This window comes from Chroicocephalus ridibundus, chromosome 7 (genome assembly GCF_963924245.1).
Source record: "Chroicocephalus ridibundus chromosome 7, bChrRid1.1, whole genome shotgun sequence".
Lineage (NCBI taxonomy): Eukaryota > Metazoa > Chordata > Aves > Charadriiformes > Laridae > Chroicocephalus > Chroicocephalus ridibundus.
In genome coordinates, this window is record NC_086290.1 from 47,573,451 (window position 1) to 47,598,142 (window position 24,692).

The 24,692-nt window shown below is 51.8% G+C and overlaps 1 protein-coding gene across 4 annotated transcripts in view; it reads left to right on the forward strand.

Annotated features, from left to right (window-relative positions):
* CALN1 (calneuron 1) overlaps positions 1-24,692 on the forward strand; it is a 139,533-nt gene that overhangs the window by 15,568 nt on the left and 99,273 nt on the right. The window lies entirely within an intron of this gene.

The window sequence follows — 24,692 nt, forward strand, 5'->3', positions numbered from 1 at the left end:
AGCAAGTCTTCTCATTTGCTTTGTGGCTCTTCAAAAGTGAGGTTTCTCTCTGTGTTTCAGTGTAACAAGGTGCACAGAGGTGGCTTGTGGCATAAAAAGCTGGAAAGAGCTTTAAAATTCCCTTTTCCGGGTCAGTGATTGGGAGCACAGAGCAGCCTCTGGCTGGCAAAGGCTATCAGGAAGGCTGTCCGCATCTGCTGCCTGTGGGATCCCATAATTTCCTCCCTAGAAAATGGTTGCTGCTAATCCCTCCTGCCCCGCAGACAGGATGCGAGGCCAGGCAGACTCCCAGTCTGGTTTGTGGTGGGAAGGTGTCTCTTGTAGGCAATTTGTGGCTCACCAGGGTCATTTCTAAGCAGAAGTTAATATTGTTGACAGCTGGTCTTTGAGGGCTGCGGAACAAACTGAAGCTCTTGGTTTGCTTCCCAGCGGACATTTGGTACAAGGCGCGATCATAATCAGTGGTCTCAATGGAGAACTTGATGAGGAAATGAGCAAGGGGATGGTGCAAGGTGGAAACGGTCCTTCCAGGACAGGTCGGAGCCATTTTGGCAAAACAGAAGGCCAATATTTCTGGCCACCCTCCTCCTTTTCACCTCTGCTTTGGTAAATCAGACCTTAGTTTTCATGCCTTTGTCAACTTAGAACCTTTGGATTTGGTTTTGCGAGCTTTGCATTAACTGATCTTGAGTACAAACAATGTTTTCTGTGTATTTGTAACTGCTTGTCTTCTTCCCAATGAGTGTGTGCTGAACGCAGTAGATGCTGTGTGAGAAACCGCTTTCAGGGCAGCTTGGCTAAGACCTGGGCACCCAGGGACAGCAGAGGCATCTGCTGGACTCTTCTCCTGGTTTACAGGAGCTTCGCTTGGAGATTTGAGTTGGCGAGCAGATCTGAGCTGGCTCAGCTTCTCTGCATCCTATAGATGGCAAATTATGTCGCCAGGTAAAGCTTAGCTTTTGTGCCTATTTGGGATGGCAGGGGTCGGCTGAGCAGACCGGAGGACGTCGGACGAGGTCTCGCAGTTTATTTCAAACGCAGAGTACAAGGGGGTTTCTGCCATGCCTACCCTGATTGCAGCACATCTGCTCTAACTGCCTTTGAGATTTGCAGACGACTGTCAAGAGCTGATTCAAGTGGCATCAGGGCTGCAACCCGCCGTCGGGGCCATGCCATTGCACGAGGGAAACTTGTCCTTGATTTGTTCCCCCGCTGTCTGCATGGAAACGGCCTGCGGCTGGGCGTGGGAAGGAAACCCAGTCTCCTTTCCATCCTTTCCGTGTCTCCCTGCTGCCAGCCCAAGCCACGTCGGGTGCTCTGCGAGCTTCGCCAGCCCCCTCGCCATCGCTTTCCCACCGGGGAGCTCCGGAGGCAGCGGGGCACAGCCTCACAGGCAGACCCCCCCCCATCCTTCCCCAAGCACTCGAGAGGCTGCGGATCATCTCCGTTAATTAACGGCAAATGAAGTGAAGGAGGTGTTGAGGAGCCCGTCTTTTGAGGAGGCAGCAGCCGAGTCGCTGCTAATGCGAGTGCTGCATCCATTTGATGCGGCCGGCGCCCCATTATAAGTGTGCTATTGAATGGGAGAGCAGCGGAGTTCATTCATCTCTGCTCACAAAGAGTATCCCCCCTCGTTCTTCGGGAGAATGGTTAGAGCTCTTTAACTAATCATCCATTTATTCTCTGCCTGTTAAGCACAGGCTCCTTGTTAGAATTTAGTTATTTTTCTTCCTGACAGCCTTTTGCTCTACAAACACCTATTTTTCGAGGGCTTTGTGTCTTTGCCGTGAAGATATGCCCCAGTTCTTAGCCTAGCAGAGAAGAGCTCAACCTCAGGCCATTATTTTCCACCTGCAAACACAGAAGTGGTACCGAATTCATTCATGGCTGCTAAAGCCAAAGCAGCATAAGAAGCTGGAGATACTTTTCCGCGTGCCACCTACCAGAGTCGCTGGAAATTAGATGTGATATTAGGTCAGCAGCCGCTATCTTACTGTGTTTTGTCACTAAGACTAGGTCAGTGCCCAGGCGTGCTGGTATCTGGTGAAGGTGCCGCTGTTGACTGCCCAAACCCAAACCAGAAATAGTCTTTCTGCCTTGAAGCATAAACTATCTCAGGGTGAGTAACAAAATGTTCTTCCTTGAGAAGTTAATGTCAGTGTATGGGAGCTTTGTGGATGTATCAAGCTGTGATAGCTCGATGCCAATAACATATTTGCATTTAATCTTACAGGCTGGGAAAGAGATGCCAAATTCTCCCTGGTTTCTTTTTCAATGAGATTTTGGTCCCCGGGGAGTTCCAGCCTATTGAGAAATTCCAGTCACATGTATTAAATTATTAAAGGTTTGAAGCTGGGGAAGTCGGTGGGAATTTTCTCTAATGCCTCCCCGCGCTCGAGGCTCCAACAAGTGCCTGATGTGTCGGGTTTTTTCCAGCAGATTTTGGTTTTTTTCCCCCCGCGTCTAGCATTGCGTGTCTCAAGGCTTTGGGAAGGGTTTCTGCACGTGTGGGCTCTGGGATGCTGCAGGGCTGGAAGGCAGCGTGTCCCCCCAGCCCGCCTCCGGCTCCGGCACGTCCCTGCGGTCAACACCAACCAACGCTCCGTGTTTGCAGCCTGCGGGCGGTGCGTGAAGGATAACACGGAGATGGGGAAACGAAAAATATTTCTGACTTCAAGTAACATAAGGGGGAAGGAGTCCGGGTTTTCGGACGAGCATGCGCCGTTCAGAGCGGTGTGCTGAGGGTGCTGCTCTGTCTCTTCTCCGACCGGTTATTTTTCTCCTCTGAAAACTTTTCCGACTTGCATCAGCCATCTGTCGGCTTCAACTCCGCTCTGTTTTTTTCCATCCTGCTTTAAATACTATGCTGGCAGTGAGGAAAGAGGCTGGAGAGATAGCAGGTCACTCTGCTGATGGCTTGTCTATTCCTAGCCGCGGTGTTTGCTATTTGCGGTTCTGTAGTAGCGTGAGGGTTTTTAGGAGCTGTCACCGTCACAAAGGGAATTAACTCGCAGAAAGCTATATTAGGCCTTACTTAACTTTGTAACATCAAGTAAATGACGAAGTCGAAAGCGGCAGGCCATCCACAACCTGTCTCTTAGGGACCACGAAGTACGGTGGGGTCTCGGATGGATGTTATTGCCATATGCTTAGCAAGTTTCTAGGCATGAGATTATAAATTAAGGCTGGGAGGAGCTGTTTTACATATAGATTTTCTGGCTATTGCTGGTTGACATAAAATTGTGGCACAATTTGTGCCTGCTCTGTGGTTTCCGCATCCCTTTAAAAACCAGCTTCTGTCTTCACATTAGGAACCGCTAGGAGTATTTTTAATAAAAAAATGGTGGATGGAAATCATCCTGTCAAGCTTGAGTCATCCACCTCCATAGGCACTATCTAAAGGGTATTGTCAGGAGGTAAAAACATTTCCATAGTAGGAATCTGACAAATATCACCTGAAGGGAGGCACATGCATTCTAAGTAGGCTTTGCAAAAAAGCGTCCATGAAATGCGTGCAAGTCGGTGCCTTGCAGCGAAAACCCAAATGGGAGCCACAGCAGCAGCTCTCTGTCCAGAAAAGACATCCTGATAAATCCTTACCTGACCCGGATTCCTTTGAAATCAGCAGTGTCTGTGCGGGAGGAGACGTTGCTGTGGGGCAGCAGGACAGCTGTTGGCAGCTGGCGCTTAGACCAGGCGGCCCCTGCCCCCGGTGGGGTCTGTGGTACCTACAAGGCTTTTTCTAGGCTGAGATCTATTATTTTTCGTCGTTGTGGTTGTAGACGTCAACCTGGCTGGCTTGATACAGTCCTTAAGGTTGAGATCCAGAGTGGAAATGCCAGTGGCTGGTTTCACCTGCCTGAAACTGGAGATGTCGGCGGAGCAACCCACGAAATGGGGACAAAGCTGCTGGCCTCAGGAGCTCGGGGTGCAGTAGACTTCAGGGCAGGAACCTGGGGACGTCCCTCCCCAGGGGACTTTTCTATCGTTGTAAATTATACACCACGTTGCAGGACGTGCGTTACCTGGTTTCTGCTTCTTCCCAGCAGCCACCCGTCTGCCACCTGCAGAAGCTCTGAACTGGGTTGCTCTTTCCTGGGCTCCTGTGCAAAAGTCAACCGTGAGCGGCTCCAGCCCATACTGGGAAACAGCTCTTAGGGAAGTCATCATGCCTCTGTACTCGGCACTGGTGAGGCCTCATCTCAAGTACTGTGTTCAGTTTTGGGCCCCTCACTACAGGAAAGACATTGAAGTGCTGGAGCATGTCCAGAGGAGAGCCACCAAGCTGGTGAGGGGTCTGGAGAACAAGTCCTATGAGGAGAGACTGAGGGAGCTGGGCATGTTTAGTTTGGAGAAGAGGAGGCTGAGGGGAGACCTCATTGCCCTCTACAACTACCTGAAAGGAAACTGTAGAGAGGCAGGGGTTGGCCTCTTCTCCCAAGGGAATAACGACAGGACCAGAGGAAATGGTATGAAGCTGCGGCAGGGGAGATTTAGATTAGATATTAGGAAGAATGACTTTCCTGAAAGAGTGGTCAGGCACTGGAACAGCTTGCCCAGGGAGGTGGTGGAGTCACCATCCCTGGAGGTATGTAAGAAACGTGTAGACATGGCTCTTCAGGGCATGCTCTAGTGCCCATGATTATTGGTTTGTGGTGGGGTGTTGTGTGTGGGGTTGTGGGTGTGGAGTTTAGTTGGTGGGTGCTTTTTTTTTTGTGTGTGGTTTTTTTTTTTTTTTTTTTAATGTGGTTGGACTCGATGATCTCAGAGGTCCCTTCCAACCACTAAGATTCTGTGAATAATTTGAAGGGCATGGTTAAATGATGCCCCATATGGATTCGAAATTAACAGTTGTCTCCCGCATGCCAATAAGGCAGGCGGTGCCAAGTGGCTGAAGGTGTGTTGGGGCTGGCGCTGGTTCTAGAGTCCCAGCAGCACGGTGAGGGGGTCAGTCCTGGTGCCGGTGGCGCGCTGGGTCCGACTGTTTTACCACCGGGTAAAATAGCCCCCCATCGCAAACACAGCCATGCCGTCCTGGCCCTGCCTCTGAAAACAGGGCCAAAATGTGGGGCGTTTGCCCTCTTGTGCGTGTCTGAGATGATGTTGTAAACCCTGGGAAGGGAGGGACCGTGATGCTGCCGAGCCCTGTCATGGGGCAGTCCCGTTTGGGGGGTGTTATTTCGCAGAAACCCCGTAAGCCACGAGGATTGCGGCTGATCCAGATCCTAGTTCACTCTTGTGTTATCAGAAAGGCTTGATAAACAGTCCCTTGCTTGCGGGAGAGTCGGGGCTGCTGTGCGGCTCCTCGTATCTCTCCCCAGGTGTTGATTTTTCTCCGGGTCTGCTTGTTTGCTAGCCAAGATTTTAATCCCGCTGATGGGCGCAGAAGGCAAAGGGGCAGGCAGATTCCCTCCAGCCTCCACAGCCAGCTGGCTGCGCCGTGTCGGCAGCTGAGACTGATTATCTTTGGTGTCCCAGGTGAGATCAAACGGTGTTTTGGAGAAGCGATGTGCTCCCGGAGGGAAACCCAAGGGGGGAGAGAGGCATTAGTCACTTGACTGACTCATGGAGCAGCAACAGGCTGAGTCCGCTCCGCTCGGCTTTGTGTCCGTGAGAAGGAAAAAAAAAACATTTGGAAAAGGGGAAAGAGAATCAAAGAAGCATCCTGCTGGTGAGGAAGGAGTCGCAAGGATATTCTCCTGGGACAGGAGACATGTAGCAAGGGGGAGCGTGCTGGGGTATGGCTGCAGAGCATCGCTCTGCGCATGGATTTGTGCACGGGTCTCCCAAGTCCATGCTTCGGTGTAAGCACTGCAAGCAGCCTGTTAATTAAGTGGATGAAACTGTATAAAGCTTGTTTTCTCTTTTGCAGAGTTCTTTTTAAAGAGAGGTTTATCCCCAGTGTCTCCGCTGTGAGTGATCGTGGCTGGAAATGGAATAATTTATGTCTTATATTGGGCTTTAATAGTGTTTCGTGTCTCTGAATATAAAACTGCGGCATCACTATGCAGATTCTTCTGTGGACAGAAGCAGCTGTATCTCTCGCTTCTGCTGAGCTTCTTCTGCTCATTTCCCAGTTCCGTATTTTAATTACAGTGTGGGTTTCCCTGGGACTCGGCAGTTTCAGGTATGAAGCAGCCTCCATTTAAAACCTCATAAAAACCGGCGCAGTATTAATATTCTGCAGAGTATTATTTTCTTGCGAGGTGCCTGTTTCCTCCAGACGGTGCGTGTCCAGTGGAGGAGCGGAGCTGCTGGTGGAGACGCTGGGGCTGCCCGTGCCGGGCTGCAACGCCGGCTCAGCCCTGCTGAGGTCCGAGGGAATTCACCCAGGGAGAGATGGAGGGTTATGGTTCCCCGGGGTCTACCCCAGCCTCATGAGCCGTCTGCAGGTGTCGGCACTGACTAGAGGAAGGGGGAGACCCCCATCCCGCTGCAGAGCACCTGGAAGGAAGGGCTCAGTTGCCCTGCGCTGGCTTGGGGGAGCTTTCTCCCGTTTCGCACGGAGTCGTCCCGTGTCCCGCAGACAGACAGACAGACAGACGTCCACCGAGCTCCAGTATCACCCACCTTTCACTCTTGGCCTCCAGAAAAGCTTTTTTTTTTTTCGCTGAAATTAGTAGCACTTCCCAGCCCAAACGGGCAATGATAACGTTTGGCGGCCCAGAGTGGCTGAGCGCAGGGAGATCTGGCTCCTCCAGGTTTCACTGGAGAGGAAGACCATGTCTTCAGGGTTTTAGCTGACGCATTGCCTTAGGGACCGTCGGGCCTTGGAAGATCAGCTCTGGGTTTTCTCCAGCACTAGAGATCCTCAGGAGGAAGACTCACAGAATCACAGGGGTTGGAAGGGACCTTCGGAGACCATCTAGTCCAACCCCCTGCCAGAGCAGGGTCACCCAGAGCAGGTGGCACAGGAACGTGTCCAGGCGGGGTTGGAATGTCTCCAGAGACGGAGACTCCACCACCTCTCTGGGCAGCCTGTGCCAGGGCTCTGCCACCCTCACGGGAAAGAATTTCCTCCTCACGTTTAGGTGGAACTTCCTCTGTTCCAGTTTGTGTCCGTTGCCCCTTGTCCTGTCACTGGGCACCACTGAGAAGAGCCTGGCCCCATCCTCTTGCCCCCCGCCCTTTGGATATTGCTGAGCATCGATGAGATCCCCTCTCAGCCTGCTCTTCTCCAGCTGAACAGCCCCAGGGCTCTCGGCCTTTCCTCAGCACAGAGATGCTCCAGCCCCTGGGCCGTCTTTGCAGCCCTAAAAGATGGAAGGTGGCAGAAAGCTATGGACTGGGGGAAAAACTCCAGAACAGCAAGTATTTCCACCCTCCAACACTTTACAGCCCAAGCCCTGTACAAAGCGCCAGTGCTTTGGCAGGTTGATTATCCGGGGGGGACAAACGTTTTTCTGGGTTCAGCCTTGGGAAGGGCTCGCAGAGGGGCTTGTCCCCCTGTCCCACATCCCCCTGCCGAGGGGGGATGTGTCGCCTGGGCTCCCTGCCCCCAAAATACAAGAACAGGCACCAGCATCGTCTCCGAGGAAAGAGTCCTTACAGCAAGAGAGTATAAATAAAATGAGATTGGCTGCCAACAAATTAGAATTACAGGGACACCATCTGGACAACAATTAAAGAGATTGTTTGAACTCCAGCTATGCTGACACAGTTATAGGAACCGGCTGGCGAGCAAGCGAGTTACTAGTGGTGGAAATTCAGATATCCTTGGTCAGAGGCTTGAGGGTTTCTGGTTTATCGTGTCCTCCGCGAAGGAGCCTCTTGAAGCTAGAAGAAGGTGGGTTTGGGGAGAGGGATGCAGCCTCCTTCCAAATCTGCTGGTTGTCCCTCGCGGCAGAGGTGCTGCCAAGGCTTCGGTGCTCCCTGACGTGCCGTGAATCGTGCAGGGCCGATGCTCCTTGCAGCCGTCTCGGGCGCTGCCGGTTCACCTGCGAGCCGGGCTCTCGGTGGAGCCAGCTGATAACTCGCCGCCTGCGTCGCCTCGGGCCACGGGAACGGAGCAAATTCAGATCAAGAGCTAAACATGCTTTAAAAGGCATTTAAATCTTGCTGCGACACGTTTATACAGATTTTAATATGGATTTTTAATTTTTTATGCAAGCTTCTAGGCTGGATCATTAATTTTACAAGTTCTTTCAGTCCCTTGCCTTAAAACCCTGACTTTAGCAAGTCGCTCCTATTCTAGTAAGCATCGCTGACACTTAGTAGACTCAGGGGTCTCATCCTGACCTGCTGCCTTATTGCTCTGCAAATCTCTCCCTAGGCAGCAGCTTTTAGCTGTGCATGGGAGGACGGGGACCACGGTAGGATCACTGCAGCCCAGACCCGTAAGGATGTAGCACACACCCTGGGACTGGAAGCCAAGGAGACTAAATGCTCCCCATTTTCAGATGAAGGCATAGGAGAGCTGTGGGTACGGCGGGGTTTGGGTGTGCTGGACACTGTCTGCACGCCCAGCCGGCTGGCCACCTCCCAGCAAAGCTTTTCTTGCTGGTCCAGCTCCGAGTGAGCTCGTCTGGGATGCGGTCAGTCTGTCCAGAGCATCTTCCCTGCAGAGGCAGATACCAATTTCTGACCCAGGTCTGTGGCTTTTGGGGCCGGCAGTGCCATGGGAACAGAGATTTTTGGCTGAAGCAGCCTGGGAACATCGTCTCCACCCCAGAAATGGAGGCGATGGTGCTGCTTTTTTGAATTGGCTGGAAACGTCTCAGCCGTCCGGCTCCTTCCTGAGCGCGGGGCTGGGGCACTGGGGAAACCTCAGCTCTGAGGGAGCCACAGCAGCTCTGGAGAGTCAAGCAGTTGGTCCCCAGTTGAAAATTACCCTGACAAGCCATTTCTTCTCATTTAACTACACAGACAGAGGCAAGAACCCAGACTCTGGCCTGGGTTTCAGCTGCCTTAGACATCCCCTCCGTGGCGCTGAGTGCCAAGCAAACGGCTCGCTATTTATTTCATTTCCTGGGGCCTCCTTGTTGACGCTGGGCTCGGGGACTGATGCATGGGCTTGAAAAAGACGCGGACAAGCTGCCATTAGAGCGATTTGGAAGACGACTGGCTCAGCATGCCGGTGAATCCCAGCAGCGGGGACCGGAGCTCTGGCGTGGATGGTGGCAAAATGCAGGGGCAGGATGCAGCTGAGGGTCTGGTGAGCGCTGCCAGGTCTCTGCTCGCGCAGACGGTGTCTTGTAGTCAGTCAGCGTTAGGTTTTGCAGGTCCCTCCTTCGATTACCATGATTTTAAATACTTGAGGATTTGGAGGTTATCGTGACGCTCTGCAAGCTGCGCCCATGCCCTTTTTGTGGTCATGATGCTGGGGACTGTCAGGTGCTCCTCCCGGTTGTGGAGGCCGCTATTTTAGCCAGGCTGTGTTGGTTCACTGTGTCTTTCAGCGCGTCGGCTTTAATCAAATCACAGCAAGCCATAAGCAAACCTGAATCCATCGCCTCCATCGGAGCAGCCACCTCCCCAAAGCGCAAACATCTGCAAAAAGCCTCTGTTCTGCATTGCGGCTACGCGCTCGCTATAGGGGAACGTGCAGAAATAGGTTTGCCCCCTAAATAAGGAGGTTTAGGAGTCAGATGTACATACGGAGAAGCAGGAGACCATTTGTAGTTCTTCACCGGGATGTTTTGGCCATCACTGATCTTTCTGTGCCTCAGTTTACCTAGCAGCGGCGACGCTTGTGAAGGGGGAGGACAGCAATACGTCTGCAAGACCTCTGGGTCAAGCATCGTCTGTGGGTCTTGCTCCCCGTGAGCAACGGCTTTGACTCCCCCAGGCCCCGTGCCACTGTGGTCACAGCCGAGGCTGTCGGTGACACGGGGGAGAAGTGGCACAGAAGGGTATTGTCTTGGCACAGCGCCGCTGCAAAAATGACAGGGAGAGAAACTCAGTGATCCGGAGTGGGTTTCACCTGGCTCTTTTGAATTTTTTTTTTTTTTTTTTTTGATTCAATGCCATACAAAGCACTGCGATGTCAAGGTTAGTGCTCCTGGCCTTGGTTTGGCTGTCGGGCCATCTGCTGGGCGGTCGCCAGCCACATCCTCGTCCCCGCGGCGCATCCGTCACCCCAGCTGCTCTGCCCGAGCCTGCTGCGCCAGTGCTGCTCGCGATCCCGGCCCCTTGCCCCCGCTTACGACAACGTGCATTTGTCTTCCTGAGGAGGAGGCCAGTGCCTTGGCAGAGCGAGAAGTCACCCGGCAGGGTGCGAGTCCAGATGAGGGAGGCAGACAACGGTTAATTAAACAAACAGACCTGTCTGTCCTCTCCCTCTGGTTGGAAATCTTTGTTTCCCAGTTTCTCTTGACCAGTCGTGGGTCCTGAGACCTTCTTGGCCCCAGCTGAGATGAGAAACAGGTCCAAAGGCCGGGCTTATGGAATGGGCTGTGGAATGACACCAAGCTTGGGGGGGTGGCTGACACACCAGAAGGCTGTGCCGCCATACAGAGAGACCTGGACAGGCTGGAGAGCTGGGCAGAGAGGAACCTCACGAAATTCAACAAGGGCAGGTGTAGGGTGCGACACCTGGGGAGGAATAACCCCCCGCACCAGGACAGGTTGGGGGTGACCTGCTGGAGAGCAGTTCAGCTGAAAGAGACCTGGGAGTCCTGGTGGTCCAACAGGATGCCCAGGACCCAGTGATGTGCCCTGGTGGCCAAGAAGGCCAATGGCATCCTGGGGGGCATCAAGAAGAGTGTGGCCAGCAGGTGGAGGGAGGTCATCCTCCCCCTCTGCTCTGTCCTGGGGAGGCCGCACCTGGAGCACTGTGTCCAGTTCTGGGCTCCCCGATTCAAGAAGGACAGGGAACTGCTGGAGAGGGGACAGCAAAGGGCTACCAAGATGCTGAGGGGACTGGAACACCTCTCTTACGGAGAAAGGCTGAGGGATTTGGGTCTCTTCAGTCTGGAAAAAAGACGGCTGAGGTGGGACCTTGTCAACAGTTATAAATACTGAAAGGGTGGGTGTCAGGAGGATGGGGCCAGGCTCTTCTCATTGGTGCCCAGTGACAGGACAAGAGGTAACGGGCACAAACTTGACCATGGGAAGTTCCACCTAACCATGAGGAGGAACTTCTTTGCTGTGAGGGTGGCAGAGCCCTGGCACAGGCTGCCCAGAGAGGTGGTGGAGTCTCCGTCTCTGGAGACATTCCAAACCCTCCTGGAGGCGTTCCTGTGCCACCTGCTCTGGGTGACCCTGCTCTGGCAGGGGGTTGGACGGGATGATCTCCAGAGGTCCCTTCCAACCCTACCATTCTGTGATTCTGTGAAGGACACTCCTTCCCAGGACTTGCCCTGGATGCTGGGGAAGGCGGGAGGCGAGGGGGGTGGCAGCGGGACCGGCAGGATGGGTGCCGGCAGGAGGCCGGCAAATGCAGGAGGCCGGCAAATGCCCCTTACAAAATGCTTTGTAAGGGGCAGGGGGCAGATTTCAGAGATGGAAAGGAAGGCGAGAGGATGGGCAGCTGCATCCAGTGCTGGCTCCGCTGTTCCCGGAGGGAAACGCGCTGGCAGCCAGCGCCGTGTGCAGCAGTTGTTGGCTTTCGCAGGAGCCTGCGGCCGCAGCCGCCAGCCAGATGGGTCGAGGGGGACGGAGTGGGAGCCCAGCAGGGAAGCCTTCCTTTTCCAGCCTGACTGGCTTTGGCGCCATCAAAGAGGATCAGAACAAACCCTTTGAAGTCAGACTTAGCTGCTGCCCGCCCGTGAAAACAAAGGGGTGCAAATCTCCCGGGGTGTGCGTGATGCTGTGAGGAGGTGGGTGCTGCGCGGGGCCAGCGTGGCCAGCGATGGCCGGGAAGGTACAGCCACGCTCCTGGGCGCAGGCACAGCTACAGCTCAACACTTTTGCTTCTCCGCTCCGATGTCAGGGATGTGTCCAGGAGCACAGGGCGTGCAGCAAAGCTTACTGGAGCCAGGCAGAGAGGAGCAGTTCATAAAATGCTTTGTGAGCCTTCGGTGCCAGAGCAGCCGCTGCCGCGGAGGGTGCACGGGCTGAAAGCACTGCAGCTCCTCAGGAAGATGCCAATCTGGCTCAGATTATTCACTCTCCAAATGAAATGAGTTAAATGTGTGCTGGGGTTTTTTTTTTGCAGACTAAGGTCGGCCCAAGGTCCTGCATCCCCTGCATCGCTGGGCGATGCTGCTCCACGCAGGGCTGTGCTCCGGGTGCGGCATAGGGGGCTCAGCCAGGGGCGCCCCGGGGCAGTGTGGTCCTCGCACCGTGTGGGTTTGCGGAGGATGAGCTGAGCCAGGACCTCGCCGTCCACCTTGGTCTGCAGTTCGTCTCCACGTTGAATGACTGCCGTGCCCTGGGCCCGGCTGGGAGGACTGACAGAGAGGGACTGCGGTGGTGCTGGTGGGACAGGCAGCAGGAGCCGTGGGAGCATCGCATGAAGCGACACTCAGAATGAGTCGTGACATGAGGTCGCGGACCTCGGGGTCCTCGGGGACCCGGTGCGCAAAGTCCTGGCACCATTCAGCAGAGGGAAGAGTAGGCAGGGCCAAACATCAGTCTGCAATCATAGAATTATAGAATCACAGAACGTGTTGGGTTGGTCCTCTAAAGGCCATGTAGTCCAACCCCCTTCAGTAAGGAGGGACATCTTCAACTAGATCAGGTTGCTCAGAGCCTCATCCAGCCTGGCCTTGAACGTCTCCAGGGATGGGGCCTCCACCACCTCTCTGGGCAACCTGGGCCAGTGTCTCACCACCCTCAGCGTAAAGAACTTCTTCCTAATGTCTAATCTAAACCTGCCCTGCTCTAGTTTAAACCATTGCCCCTCGTCCTATGGCTCCATGCCCTTGCAAACAGCCCCTCCCCAGTTTTCCTGGAGCCCCTTTAGGGACTGGAAGGGGCTGGAAGGTCTCCCCGGAGCCTTCTCTTCTCCAGGCTGAACCCCCCCAACTCTCTCAACCTGTCCTCACAGCAGAGGGGCTCCAGCCCTTGGATCATTCTTTGTTTGGATGGGTTGGACAGGTGGCAAGGTGCTCGGTCCCACGCCGTGTCCTGCCTGCAGCTGGGGGAGTTGCAGCAGTGCTTGCAGCCCTTTGCAGCATCAACCAGGAGACAAGTAAGAGCGAGAAAGATAACTTTCAGAAAATGTTAGCGTGTGGAATTTTCAATCTTTAGTTTTGCAGAACAGGACAAAGCCTTTCCGAAAATGTTTCCTTTATTTTGATAAGAATTCTGTTTAAAAAAAAAAAAAAAAAAGGAAAAATGTCTCTCATGTTCTTGAATGCACATCATTAAGATGTCGTTTAAGAAAAGTCCCTCTTTCTAAATACGCCATTAGAACACAAGCTTATTAGCAACATGTGGGATGAGGCAGTATTTTGTATTTTAGGATTATTCTTTGGGGCAATTTCTCTTTAATTTGCCAGGAAACACAAATCTCATTACTTTTTGTTCGACTGAATCTAATCCACGGCACGAGATTTTGTGAATAGGTTGGGATGGGGAGGGGGAAGAAATATGGCTGTGTAACTGATTGTAATTGCTATTACTTCCCGAAGGTTAAAAAAAAAAAAAAATTTGAAGTTTTTTTTTATTCTTCGTGTTTGCACAGAAGGAGTAAATTGTGCTTTCCAGAGACACGGTAATTTTTGCCTTTGAAATGCGAAACTGTGTTTGCCAATGCGCCTGATGGATGAAACGTCCATCACAAGTACTTAAATGCAGCTTGTCACCGCTTTGTAAATTTGATTTCGGTGTTGCAGAAGGGAAAATGAGAAAAGAGAGCGAGAGTTGTAGGATATTGCCCGAAACGACGTTCTCTCCTGCTTTGTCCCTCGGGGAGGTGGACGTGCCGCGGGCTCAGGTTTCCCCCGTCCAAGCCCCAGAGGTGACACCGTCCCTGGTTGCGGGGGCTGCAGGGGTCTGTCCCTCTGGGGCTGGCAGGAGAGCTAACAGCCCTAGGACAGGCGCTGCCTCTGAACTCAGCTGTGCAAATACGGGATTTTTTCAGTTCAGCGGCAGTTTTTTAAAAAAAAAAAAAAAAGAAAGAAAAGAAAAAAGTAGGGGGATCCATTTCAGTTTGAGCCAAATCAGCACATTTTTAGTTTCGCATTTTTTTTTCCCCAGGAATCGGAAGCTTGGCCTGGGGTGGGGACGGGACGGAAATCTCATCTGTTCCAAAACAAAGTGTTTCATTTCGAGTTTGAGCTTTTAAACTTATTTCTGGGCTGAAGGTGTGTCAGACTTGCAGATTTTGGCTCGCCAAGTCACGTGCTTCCAGTAAAAGAGTCAACCAAAACGCTTTATTTCGGCGGGAGCTGGGACAGGCAGCTCACGCAGGTGCTGCGAGCTGATGAAGTGTTTCAAAGAGGTCGAATCTGTGTTTTCCACGAAAGCCCTTCAAGGAGACAAATCGTCTTGTGATGTTTCTTCTCTGGGCAAGGCATCGGCAAGGTGCTGTGGTGGGGTGAGGAGGTGGTTTGGGCAGGGACCTGCAGCCATCCCTCCCATCCTGACCGAGACGCAGAGGATCCCCAAAACTGGTGGCATTGTGACTGAGCCACCTTGACACGGGAAACTTGACGTCCGTGGGTGACCATGGGCTCCTTCGATGCAGCCATCTGGCACATGGCCTCTCAAGAAGCTTGAATTGCTTCGTTGCCGAGCTCTGGCGAGCTGAGCCCCGTCTGCTCGCAAGGCCACGAGGAACGGGCGCTTCAGCCCAGCTTCTGAGCAGTAAAACTATATGAGGTTGGGTTTGGATTGAGACGCAAAAAGAAAGCGCGCTTCCCCCCACCACCACCACCACCACCCCATTTTGGGGCTGTTTAAGGGGTTAGGTAGCTAATGACTTCTTCAGAGTTCGTTCCAGTTGCCTTCCAGGCTCGTTTCTCAATAGCTTTAGTTTGCTGTATTCCCCATCTTCTTTTCTCTCTCTCTCACTCTCTCTCTCTCTCTCTCATTTTTCACCATAAAAGGTGGAATATAGGAGCCGAGGAAATGGAAGCAAAGCAAATAAAGAGGCTGGTTAAATACAGGGCTCTGGAGGGAGGTTCTGGCCTCGGGCTTTCCTGCTGTCCTGTGCTAAGGTCCGGCGTTTTCTGCCTGCCCTTTTTTTTTTTTTGCTCTGATAATAGCAAATGGGAGACGGGCTTTGGTTTTTGTAACTCTTATCGATAAGGGTAAGGCTTATGTGTCCTTTTAGGGGAAGGTGGCCACATAATAAAAATGCGGAAGGATATTGGATTGGACAAGCAGCCTCTCCCGTTAAAAGCTGCTTATCATTAGCTGTTCTGGGTTTTTAGAGGGTGTCTTTTGAGCCGGTGATTGGAGGAGTTTTTCTGCAGGTCAAGTTTATTGTCTTCTGTGTAACGGTGCAGTGAGTCAAGGCTTTTGGCTGGATTATACGTGCCCGATGGACACCTTGTGCGTGTTGCTATGGCACGGCGGGAGTTTTGCTGTGGGAAAGTGCTGACTCCGTAATGCGCTGGGTGACGTCTCCAGCGGTGTTTATTTGCAAGAACGGAAGCCTGAAGCTGCTCTTTTCGGGTATTTGGCGCAGTTATGGGGCCTTCTAACGCTTTCCAGGGTGCTTTGCAGCACACAACTTTGGGTTTGGAATCACAATGTTAAGTCCCAGCAAATAAGAAGCTCTTCTGAGAACTTGTTGGCCTTGGCAGCTTGTGTTTCTCCGTCAGAACAATGTTCACAGCCAAACGTTGCACGTCCCTGAATTTCCCAATTCTTTAGCTGCGTGGAGGAGCCGCCCATGAAGTGTTTCTTGCGAGGCGGAAGGGTTGTTGTCCTCCTCCTTGCCCAGCCAACAGAAGAGCAGCTTTCAGCTTGGAAAGGGGCTTCTCGTCTTCAAAGTAAAACGTGCTTATTTTGCAAATGCGAAATTGTGATCCCATTGATATAAGGAGCAAAATTCCCATCGACAGAGCTGGGCTTTCACGCTCCATAGCTGAAGAAATCGGATGACTGACTAATCTCTTTAGAGTCTGTTTCACTTTCTAACGGAAAGCTTTTTAGTACCAGCTCCTAGAGGAAGTTTCATCCTCGCAGCCTGAGCGTCCATCCCTAATTTAGTGCTAAAAGACGGGACATCATGTCTCCATCATGGGGTGCTTTCTGGGACGTAGCAGCACGTTTTCCATCTGCGCACATGAGCACAGGTAATACTGACATCTCTTGTCCACTGGCTGGCAAGGCTGTGTCAGTTCTTGACAGCACGAAACCAGTGCCATCCCAGTTTGTAATGCACCAGAGCAAGCCTGCCTGTGCGAGTGGGCCAGCACCAGGCTGGTGTGGGTGTTTGGACTGAGAATTGATGATGGAGAAGAAAGAGGCTCTTTTGAACCTTAGTCCTTTGGGTAATTACCGGTATGATAATTTATGTAGTTCATTCGTAATCAACTTTCTGCATTCCCGTTTACCTCTTCCAGCGCTTGTTCACGAGGCCTCTGAGGCTTTGACGGGATGGGAGGAAAACAAATTAAAAGAATGGACTAAAAAGAGAAACTCTGAAGCAGGAGGGCTATGAACCTGTCTGGTTTAGCTCTAAAAGGGATTTAACAGATTGGTTTGACGCCAGCTTTGACCTTTTCTTCCCACCCATGCAAAGAGGCACTTTCCATGTCTCCATCGTGGCCCCAGCTCTGGGTTGGCTGATGGTGGTTTCAGACTCTCCATGGCCTTGGTGGGAGCAGGACTGGCTCTGGCCATCCAGAGGACTAACACAGACCTCAACCAAAAGGCGGGGAGAAACCCTGGTGTGGTTCGCAGCTGTGAGCATGGGCCACAATTCATTCTCTCACCTGGAGAGCTCATTGAGACTCCTCTAACCCCTGATTTTTTTGTTGTCCATGGGGACAGATGGACATTTCCAAAGGATGATCCTTGCGAGCTATCAGGGAGTGAGTCAACCTGTGTAAGCTCGTTACAGTAGCTGTTGAGGGACCCTGAGCTTTAACTGAAGTTTGAAGTTGTGTGGGAAAATGCTGGGCAGCTGTGACAAGCTTTTATGGATGTCGTCTCAGGGACGTGTGTAGGAATCTTCAAGCCATAAATACTTGGTAAGTGCTGCAGTGACTTTTTAATTTTAGTGGGAAAACCAGAATGTGGCAGCCAGAAAATGATACAAAAATAGTAGTAGCGCTTTTGGGAAGAGGAAATGATATTCCACTAAGAACAGCAACCCCAATTAAACGGGAGCCTTTAAAGACGCGAATAGCTAATTACCTAGATAAGGATGAGGCAGACTCTCGCACATGGAAAACAGATTTATTGGGGAACTTTTATCTATGTACATATGTCCAAGATGATGTATTTTCTTGCCACAAGCCCAAAATTCTCTGTGCTTTGTAAATATTGTGGTTGATGGCTGTAAAGATTTCCGATGAGATCAAGTTGGAAAGAGTCGTATGGTCAACCACAGTTACCAGCAGTGGAGAATTTCATTAACGGCTTGAGCAGCTGAGGAGGCTTTGAGGGCATGGCATGTTGCAGCCCTTGATTTAAATAACCACCGGCACGTGAAGGCAAGGGAGCCCTCCCCTGTAAGCCCCCCCTTGCGCTTGGTGGCCTGGCGTGACTCTGTCGGAACAAAATACTTTTAAAAGCAGGTTTGTTTTACGGCTCTGCCGCAATTGTGCAAGAGGGACAATATATTAATTTTGGAAGCAGGGCTGGCAAACGGCTCACGGCTTTGCGGCTGTCACGCATTGGACATGACCGCGATGTCTGTGTTTGCGTTGCACGAGCTCGGCACGGGTGTCCCGCACCGTGGCAGGGCTCCCTGCACCCGCGGGGTGCCCTTCCCTGCTGTCACCTCTTCTAATATGAATTTTCATCACTTTTTCACGTCTCCAAATCACTTCTGTTCTGACATTAATAAAAACAGCAAAGAGTTTGGAGAAAGTAGTTTTGGCATCTACTGTATCTAATTTGCACAAACTTTCATGTGGAGTTTAATTTAGACTGATGAGAGAGGCAGTTTTATGAGTATAAAACTCCATTAATTACAGATCCTGTCTTAATTATAAATGGCTCTATCTTAAAGTGAGTTTTACAACCAAAATTAAGACTTGGAGCAGTTCAATCAATACAAACATCAATTAGACCTGACTTTGTACTCCAATTAATTTATAAAGCTTCCCAATGAAGTGTGAAAAGTGTGCCACTTTGTACTCCTCTTTCTGCCACTCCCGGGCATCAGGAGGTCTCTGTGGTTTCATTAGCAGCCTCCTAATGATAAGCGTGGATGGAATAACAAACCTCCTGATGGTCTGCTTTTTCCCAAATAAACCAACAGAGTTAACTGCTAAAATGGCCGAATCTGGCGCAAGCAAAGGGGAAAACAGATGCTCTTACAAGTATCTATTGTATGCTCCTGCCAAGGGAAGCACTGTCCCAGCAGACCATGGCTGCTCCGAGGAGCTCCGGGAGACTCCAGAGTAGGGCACGGTCACTTGTCAGGAATGTGAAGCTACTTAAGCCCTGCTCAGATTCAGCGTTACCACCCTGGCTTTACCAGGCGGGTAGAGGTACGGCACACTTTGTTTCTCGGCGCCGTCTTTTCAGCAGCTTTGCCCACTTGGAGTCTATGGCGTTGTAGCTGCTGACTCTGGGGATGCGTCTCCTTTACCACCCTGGTCAGGAGCTGAGGATCCGGCCCAACCGAGGGGTCAGGATCTGCTCCTGGGGACGTAGTGTCGGTTACTTGAATCCCTGCTAGCATCTTCAGTCTGCGCCGCAGATGGTGGTAAGCTCGCCTAGAGTACGAGTGCATAAAACAAGCTTTTTCTCAGCACCAGAGGGTGAGATGAAAGGACCTGAGGACTCCCATGGGGAGCCCAAGCATTAACAGATGACGTAAAATATCTTTTTCCTTCTAAACTGAGTGCAGGTCATCTACAAGCTGCTGGGAAGCAGCAAACCTCGATTCCTGGAGAGTCATCTGGGCATCCTTCTCCCTTCAGCAGAGGGATGCCATTAGCCGGGTGCGGGTGCCACGTGCGAGGTCTTAGGAAGAGTTAGATCTTTAATGCAGGACTTAGGAAGCCACGGAGTTCTCTGTGAGCTTTAGACGGGTCCCAGGTGTCTTCTCCTCCCACAGCTCCTTGGGGCAGAGGCTCTGCCTTCCCATCCAGTGGAACAGCAACTACCACGTGAGACCCCAGCCCTCTTGGACCTGCGGTAAAACGATCAAGAAACTGTAATTTGACCGTGCATAAGGTCACGTCGGAAGCGGGGAAGGGATGGAGCTAGGTGTTAGCATGGCTTTTATTTAATTTCTGGTGAAACGGGGTGTTTTAGTAAAGCCAAGCTCTAGGCTGTGTAACTGTTTGAAGTTAGGAACCGAAAAGCAAGCGACAGGCAGGCAAACAAAGCGAAAACCTGCTCTGAATTATCATCGGCTTTTTTGTTGTTTTAAACCCTTTCAAGCAGAGCCATTTGTACTGGAGCAAATTCTCCCAAGATATTTTTAGATGATATGAGCAGAAAAATATTACTCTATAGCAAGCTGTTTACAAATCTGCTAACCTTGTTTAGTGCTAGTAAAACTCTCGGCTTGGTGTGCTGCGGAGCATGCTAATTACTTGACAGAAATTACGCAACTATGTCTTTCCGAAGTGATATACGTTGGCTCGGCCCTGCAGCTGGGCCCGCGTACAGCATTTTATATAATTAAGTGTGAATGTTTCTGCAGCTTTTCCATTAAAACAGGGAGAGCGAGGCAGGAAAGAGGCAGACCCTGCCAATTACCGGCTGCTCTCTGTCCTCTCCTCGTTTCTGTAATGGGGCCATTCTGCAAACGGCGAGTTTGGCCGTTATCGGTTGATTTGAGCAGCGTGGGAGGCGCCGCTGGCCAAGCTGCCTGCATCCACCTCCTCGGGAGGTTGGTGGAAGTGGTCCGGTGGGTTCCCGCTGGAGACGGCCAAGGTGGACGGCTGCTGCTGGCCCATCATGTGTGTCTAGTTTAGGAGCCCAGGTATTGCTCTCTGTCGCTGCCTGGGCCTTGGCTGGCCATGGGGTGGAGATAAGAGCCATTCCCCATCGCATCATGGATGCATAAACGCAGGTAGCAGGGTGGTATTTAGATGGTATGGTAATGGGGTGTATGAATACATTGAAGGTAGAAGGGCTCCTATGGATGGGAGATCTCAGTCCCTCACAGTGGACCTCACTGGCCTGTCCCTCTCATGGGTGTTGGTACAGGGGTGTGACCAAGCTCTTAGCCCTGGTGACCTGCTCACGGTGATCTTGGGGAAGCCCCTTTTCCCATGTGAGCTGCTTCCAGTACTGCTGGTGACTGCAGGATTTCAACCTTGAATATTTAGGGGTTGGTTTTGGGGCCCTGGAGGTTTCCTATTTTTCACCTTTATTTTCATCTACTGAAAAGGGCTCAGCAACAGACTGATGGTCTTCTGAAGGGTTTGGTGGAAGCCCAGTGTTTCTTATGACCACTGAGAGTTTAGCAACGGTTGAATGGGCCAAGTTGGAAGGACAGACTAGATGAAGCGGGTTTTGTGATAGCTAGACAAAGACTTTTCAGCCTGAACACAGCTGAAGATATGCTAAATCTAAGTCTATAAAGTGGGTGAATGATGTGGAGAACGAGAACAGGGAACAGTTGTTTCTGTCCTAAAACAAAAGCTGGAAAGCGTCAGATGGAAGTTGGAGGAGGTGTTTCAGAAGAAGAGAAAGTGGATCATTGCATATTTCACGATGAAACCATGGAACTCCTTGCCACAGGACAGACAACATTAACTGTGATCATAAAAGGAACTGCGAAAGTTTGTGCAAGTCTTGGGACTGTTTGAAGATGGGCCCTTGGCTGAGTGTCAGATCTCCTCTGGCCTGTTGTCGCCATTCAGAGATGTGGACACGCAACCATGGCTGGTACTTGGAGATGTGTAGTTGTCCCGTGGCTGGCATGAGCATTTCAGGTCCTCCTCATTACCCTTCTTTGGGAAGATGTGAACTCAGCTTGACAAACGCTGCCCTAGGTGAGCTTCATCCGGGCATTGGGTGAGCACAGGGGATATGTGACCCTGTGAGAGCCCTTCCTTGCTGGGAATGGTGTAGTCCTGCGTATGTGGTGAACCAGACGGGAGGGAACAGAACAGGGAATGCAGCTGATGTGCTACAGCAATAAACCAGCTGACCTGCTTGGGATTGTTCCTGCTTTTTTGCTCTTCTGCACTGTTACTTAAATACACCAGAAGAGAATCCCAGGTGGAGATGAAGGACAAGTAGCTGTCTTTATTCTTCCTCCACCTCCTGGGTCGTGTTGCGTGCTTGTGAAGCAGTGGTCCTCTGGGCCCAGGATGCCCTGGTGTGCTCCTGCTGGGGCGCAGTCCTTCTCCGCAGGCAGCTGGCGCACGGGATACAGCCTGTGGAAGTAGCACAGCTGGGATTTCCCTCCTCCTTGTTATCCTTGGCCACTGCGGAATCCCCTGGAGCTATTGGCAACCTGCACAACTTGCAGCAGCTTTCCTAATAGCTCTGGTGATGTTGTTTTAGTGTAGTAACGCCTGCCTCCGAGATAACAGGCAGATTTTGTCCCGCGCAGCGGGCTCGGCTGGGGAGGGATGCGGGGAGTCTCTGCAAGCAGAAGCTGCATCGCAGCTCGCAACACAAACCAGCGGCAGGTTTTCTGTTCTGTGAGAGAAGCCGCTTTCACGGGAGTGGGGCGGGAATATAACAGAAACTTTCTTCCCCCCTCCCCAACTTTCAAAAACTTCGTTTCTCTGAACTGACTTAGAAACGTTGCTCCCTCGTCACTGGTTTCTTAGCGAGATGCTCCCCTGGTCCTCTCCCTCCGAAGGTGTTTTCATAGCAAATGGCTGAATTAAGCTGAGCAGGCGTTGGAGCAGGGTCCTTGACCTGTTTTCCTCCCCGGGGAGAGGAGCTGCCGTCTCTGGAAGAGCCCAGAGCAGGTAACCAGCGGGGCACGTTTCTGAGCCTGTCCCCTTGCTTGATTTAGGGAGTTGTGTGGCAGTTGTGTCAGGAAAGGGATTAGGCTGGAACTTTTTTCTTCCTGCCGTTGGTTTCTTTGTGCTGGGAATCTAGACTAGGGACTAGCTTTACTTTGAATTTAATTATGTATTTAATGGCAAAGCTGCCAAGAGCTGCCAGGTGTTTTTTTTTTTTTTCTTTATTATATTTCTTATGAATCTAAATAGATTAATATTTGCAAGACATACTTCCAGAGTAATTTTATCAAACAACTTCGTTATTGCCATGGGAAATTCAATGCAATTTTAATCTGGGACGCGTTCCACTTTGCGGCCTAGCTAGGCTATGAGTTTTAGAGGTAGGCACTGTGTGAGTGTCGTGGCTGCGGCGTGTATTGTACGTGTATGTTGTGGTGATGTGCTGAGCCTGCTGCTGCGACGCTGCACATGCTGCCTCGGTGTCTACGCTGATGTCCTGTGTTTGCAGTTAGTTAATAGTTGATGCTAATTACGCTCTTAAAGGCGAGAGAGGTGGTGCATACAGGTGAGCGGTATAATCATAGAATCACAGAATCACAGAATGGTGGGGGTTGGAAGGGACCTCTCGAGATCATGTGGTCCAACCCCTGCCAGAGCAGGGTCACCCAGAGCAGGTGGCACAGGAACGCCTCCAGGAGGGTTTGGAATGTCTCCAGAGACGGAGACTCCACCACCTCTCTGGGCAGCCTGTGCCAGGGCTCTGCCACCCTCACAGCAAAGAAGTTCCTCCTCATGGTTAGGTGGAACTTCCCATGGTCAAGTTTGTGCCCGTTACCTCTTGTCCTGTCACTGGGCACCACTGAAAAGAGCCTGGCCCCATCCTCCTGACACCCACCCTTTAAGTATTTATAAGCGTTGATGAGATCCCCCCTCAGTCGTCTTTTTTCCAGACTGAAGAGACCCAAATCCCTCAGCCTTTCTCCATAAGAGAGGTGTTCCAGTCCCCTCATCATCTTGGTAGCCCTTTGCTGTCCCCTCTCCAGCAGTTCCCTGTCCTCCTTGAACTGGGGAGCCCAGAACTGGACCCAGTGCTCCAGGTGCGGCCTCACACAGCAGCTGATGAGGATGAGCTACGTGAGAGCTGCAGCTACGTCAGTCTCTCCCTTATTAAAACTTCAGCTGTAGTGTTTATTTTAGCTGTGAGCTGCTCCCCACTCCGCAACCTGAGACGACAAATGAAGTGCGCGCGTAGTGGACCTGCGTGGCAGTCCTCGAAGCCCGCTGTCAGATTGATTACTTAAAGTGCCTTTGAAATCAAGTGCTGTACAGTCAGCTCCAGATCATTTCGCAATCATTTTTTCATGTGCCAGTAAGTAAAACCACGGTGAATAATGCAGCCGGTTGAAAACAGGGAAGCTACTCCGTCTTGTAAATCTAAACGGACCTCAGCGTCTCTTCCCTGTGCCCTTGAGCGCGATGCAATCATCATGACATAAATAACAGCCGCGGCGATATAATGGAATTACATGAGGGCTGCTATTGTGAGTGCTGTAGAAATAAGGCCGGCAATACTTGGAGGAGCCGAGATCAGAGCTGAAATAGAGGGTGAATTGATTTCCTTTTCTTTTTATCTGTCAGGAGCGAAGGGAAAGGGAACAAGTCCGGCTTTGTTTGTAAAAGCTTCAAGGAGTTGTCTGTGCCCCTTTGCACGGTGCTGGAGCGGCAGGCGCCTGCGTGGCGCCTTCTTCTGAGGCTTTTGCTTCCATTCCCTCCCGAGGCCGCCGTGGTGCCCGGTGAGCAGTGAGCTGCTGGGCTGGAGGTCTGTGTGACCTGCAATGGTCATCGCCTGGGAGGACCCGGGACGTGCTCTCGGCCGCCCTGCCGCGGGATGGGGCTGGATGTGGGATGCGGCTGGAAGGCAGGAGGAAGGAGCCCGGCACAGCTCCGAGAGCTGCTCCCTCTGCTTTCAGTCCAGAGTTTCAATTCGAATGGTTTCAGGACGAGGAGACGTGCTCCTTGCCCTCGCTCTTTGCTGGCCACCGCCAGCCGTCGAGGTGAGTCTGGTCCACGGTGCAGGCTGATGGATCAGCCTCATCTCAAGAGCCCACAGCAGAAGAACATACCCAGTGCCCGAACTCCCAATCTGGTCCTGTCTCCTGGTCCTCGTACATGCAGACCCCGTGGCTCTGGTCCTGCTCACACTGGGGTCAGGGAGGATGGGGACTTCAGCCAAGCCAAGCCACCTTCAGGTTGAGTCCTGGGGGACAGGAGGAGAAGGTGTGGCTTGGTCTTCAGATGGGACAGGAGCCCTGCAGTGTTGCAGGGAGATAAGAAACCAACTTTAGACTATCTGTATCGATCTACTGTGACGGGAGACATGTTTCCATTTTGTTTTCTAAAGTTTTCTTTGTAGAAAAAAAATGCCTGGAATTGCTGAGTAGGCAGCACAAGAGCTCCACAGGGACAGGAGACCCAGGCAAAGAAGTGGCTTTGTGCGATCCCTTTGACATTTGAAACAGTTTCATGTACTTCTGCAACACCGTATTTTCCTGCGGAGGACCTTGAATTGTTGTTTACCTAAGGAAAGCTTACCAGGAGCATGAGCTTCCGTGCTGGGCTGGAAGAAGCAGATGTGAACGTGGGAGTCAAAAGCCCTTCCCAGAACTCTTGTAGGCTTGGAGAAAGGGAGGCATCAAATGGCTCTTCCAGCGCTGGGCCGAAAGCGTCGCAGACAAGAAAAAGGGAGGCTTTCTTTTATCTCACCCCTGCCCACTGCCTAAAGGCCACCACTTG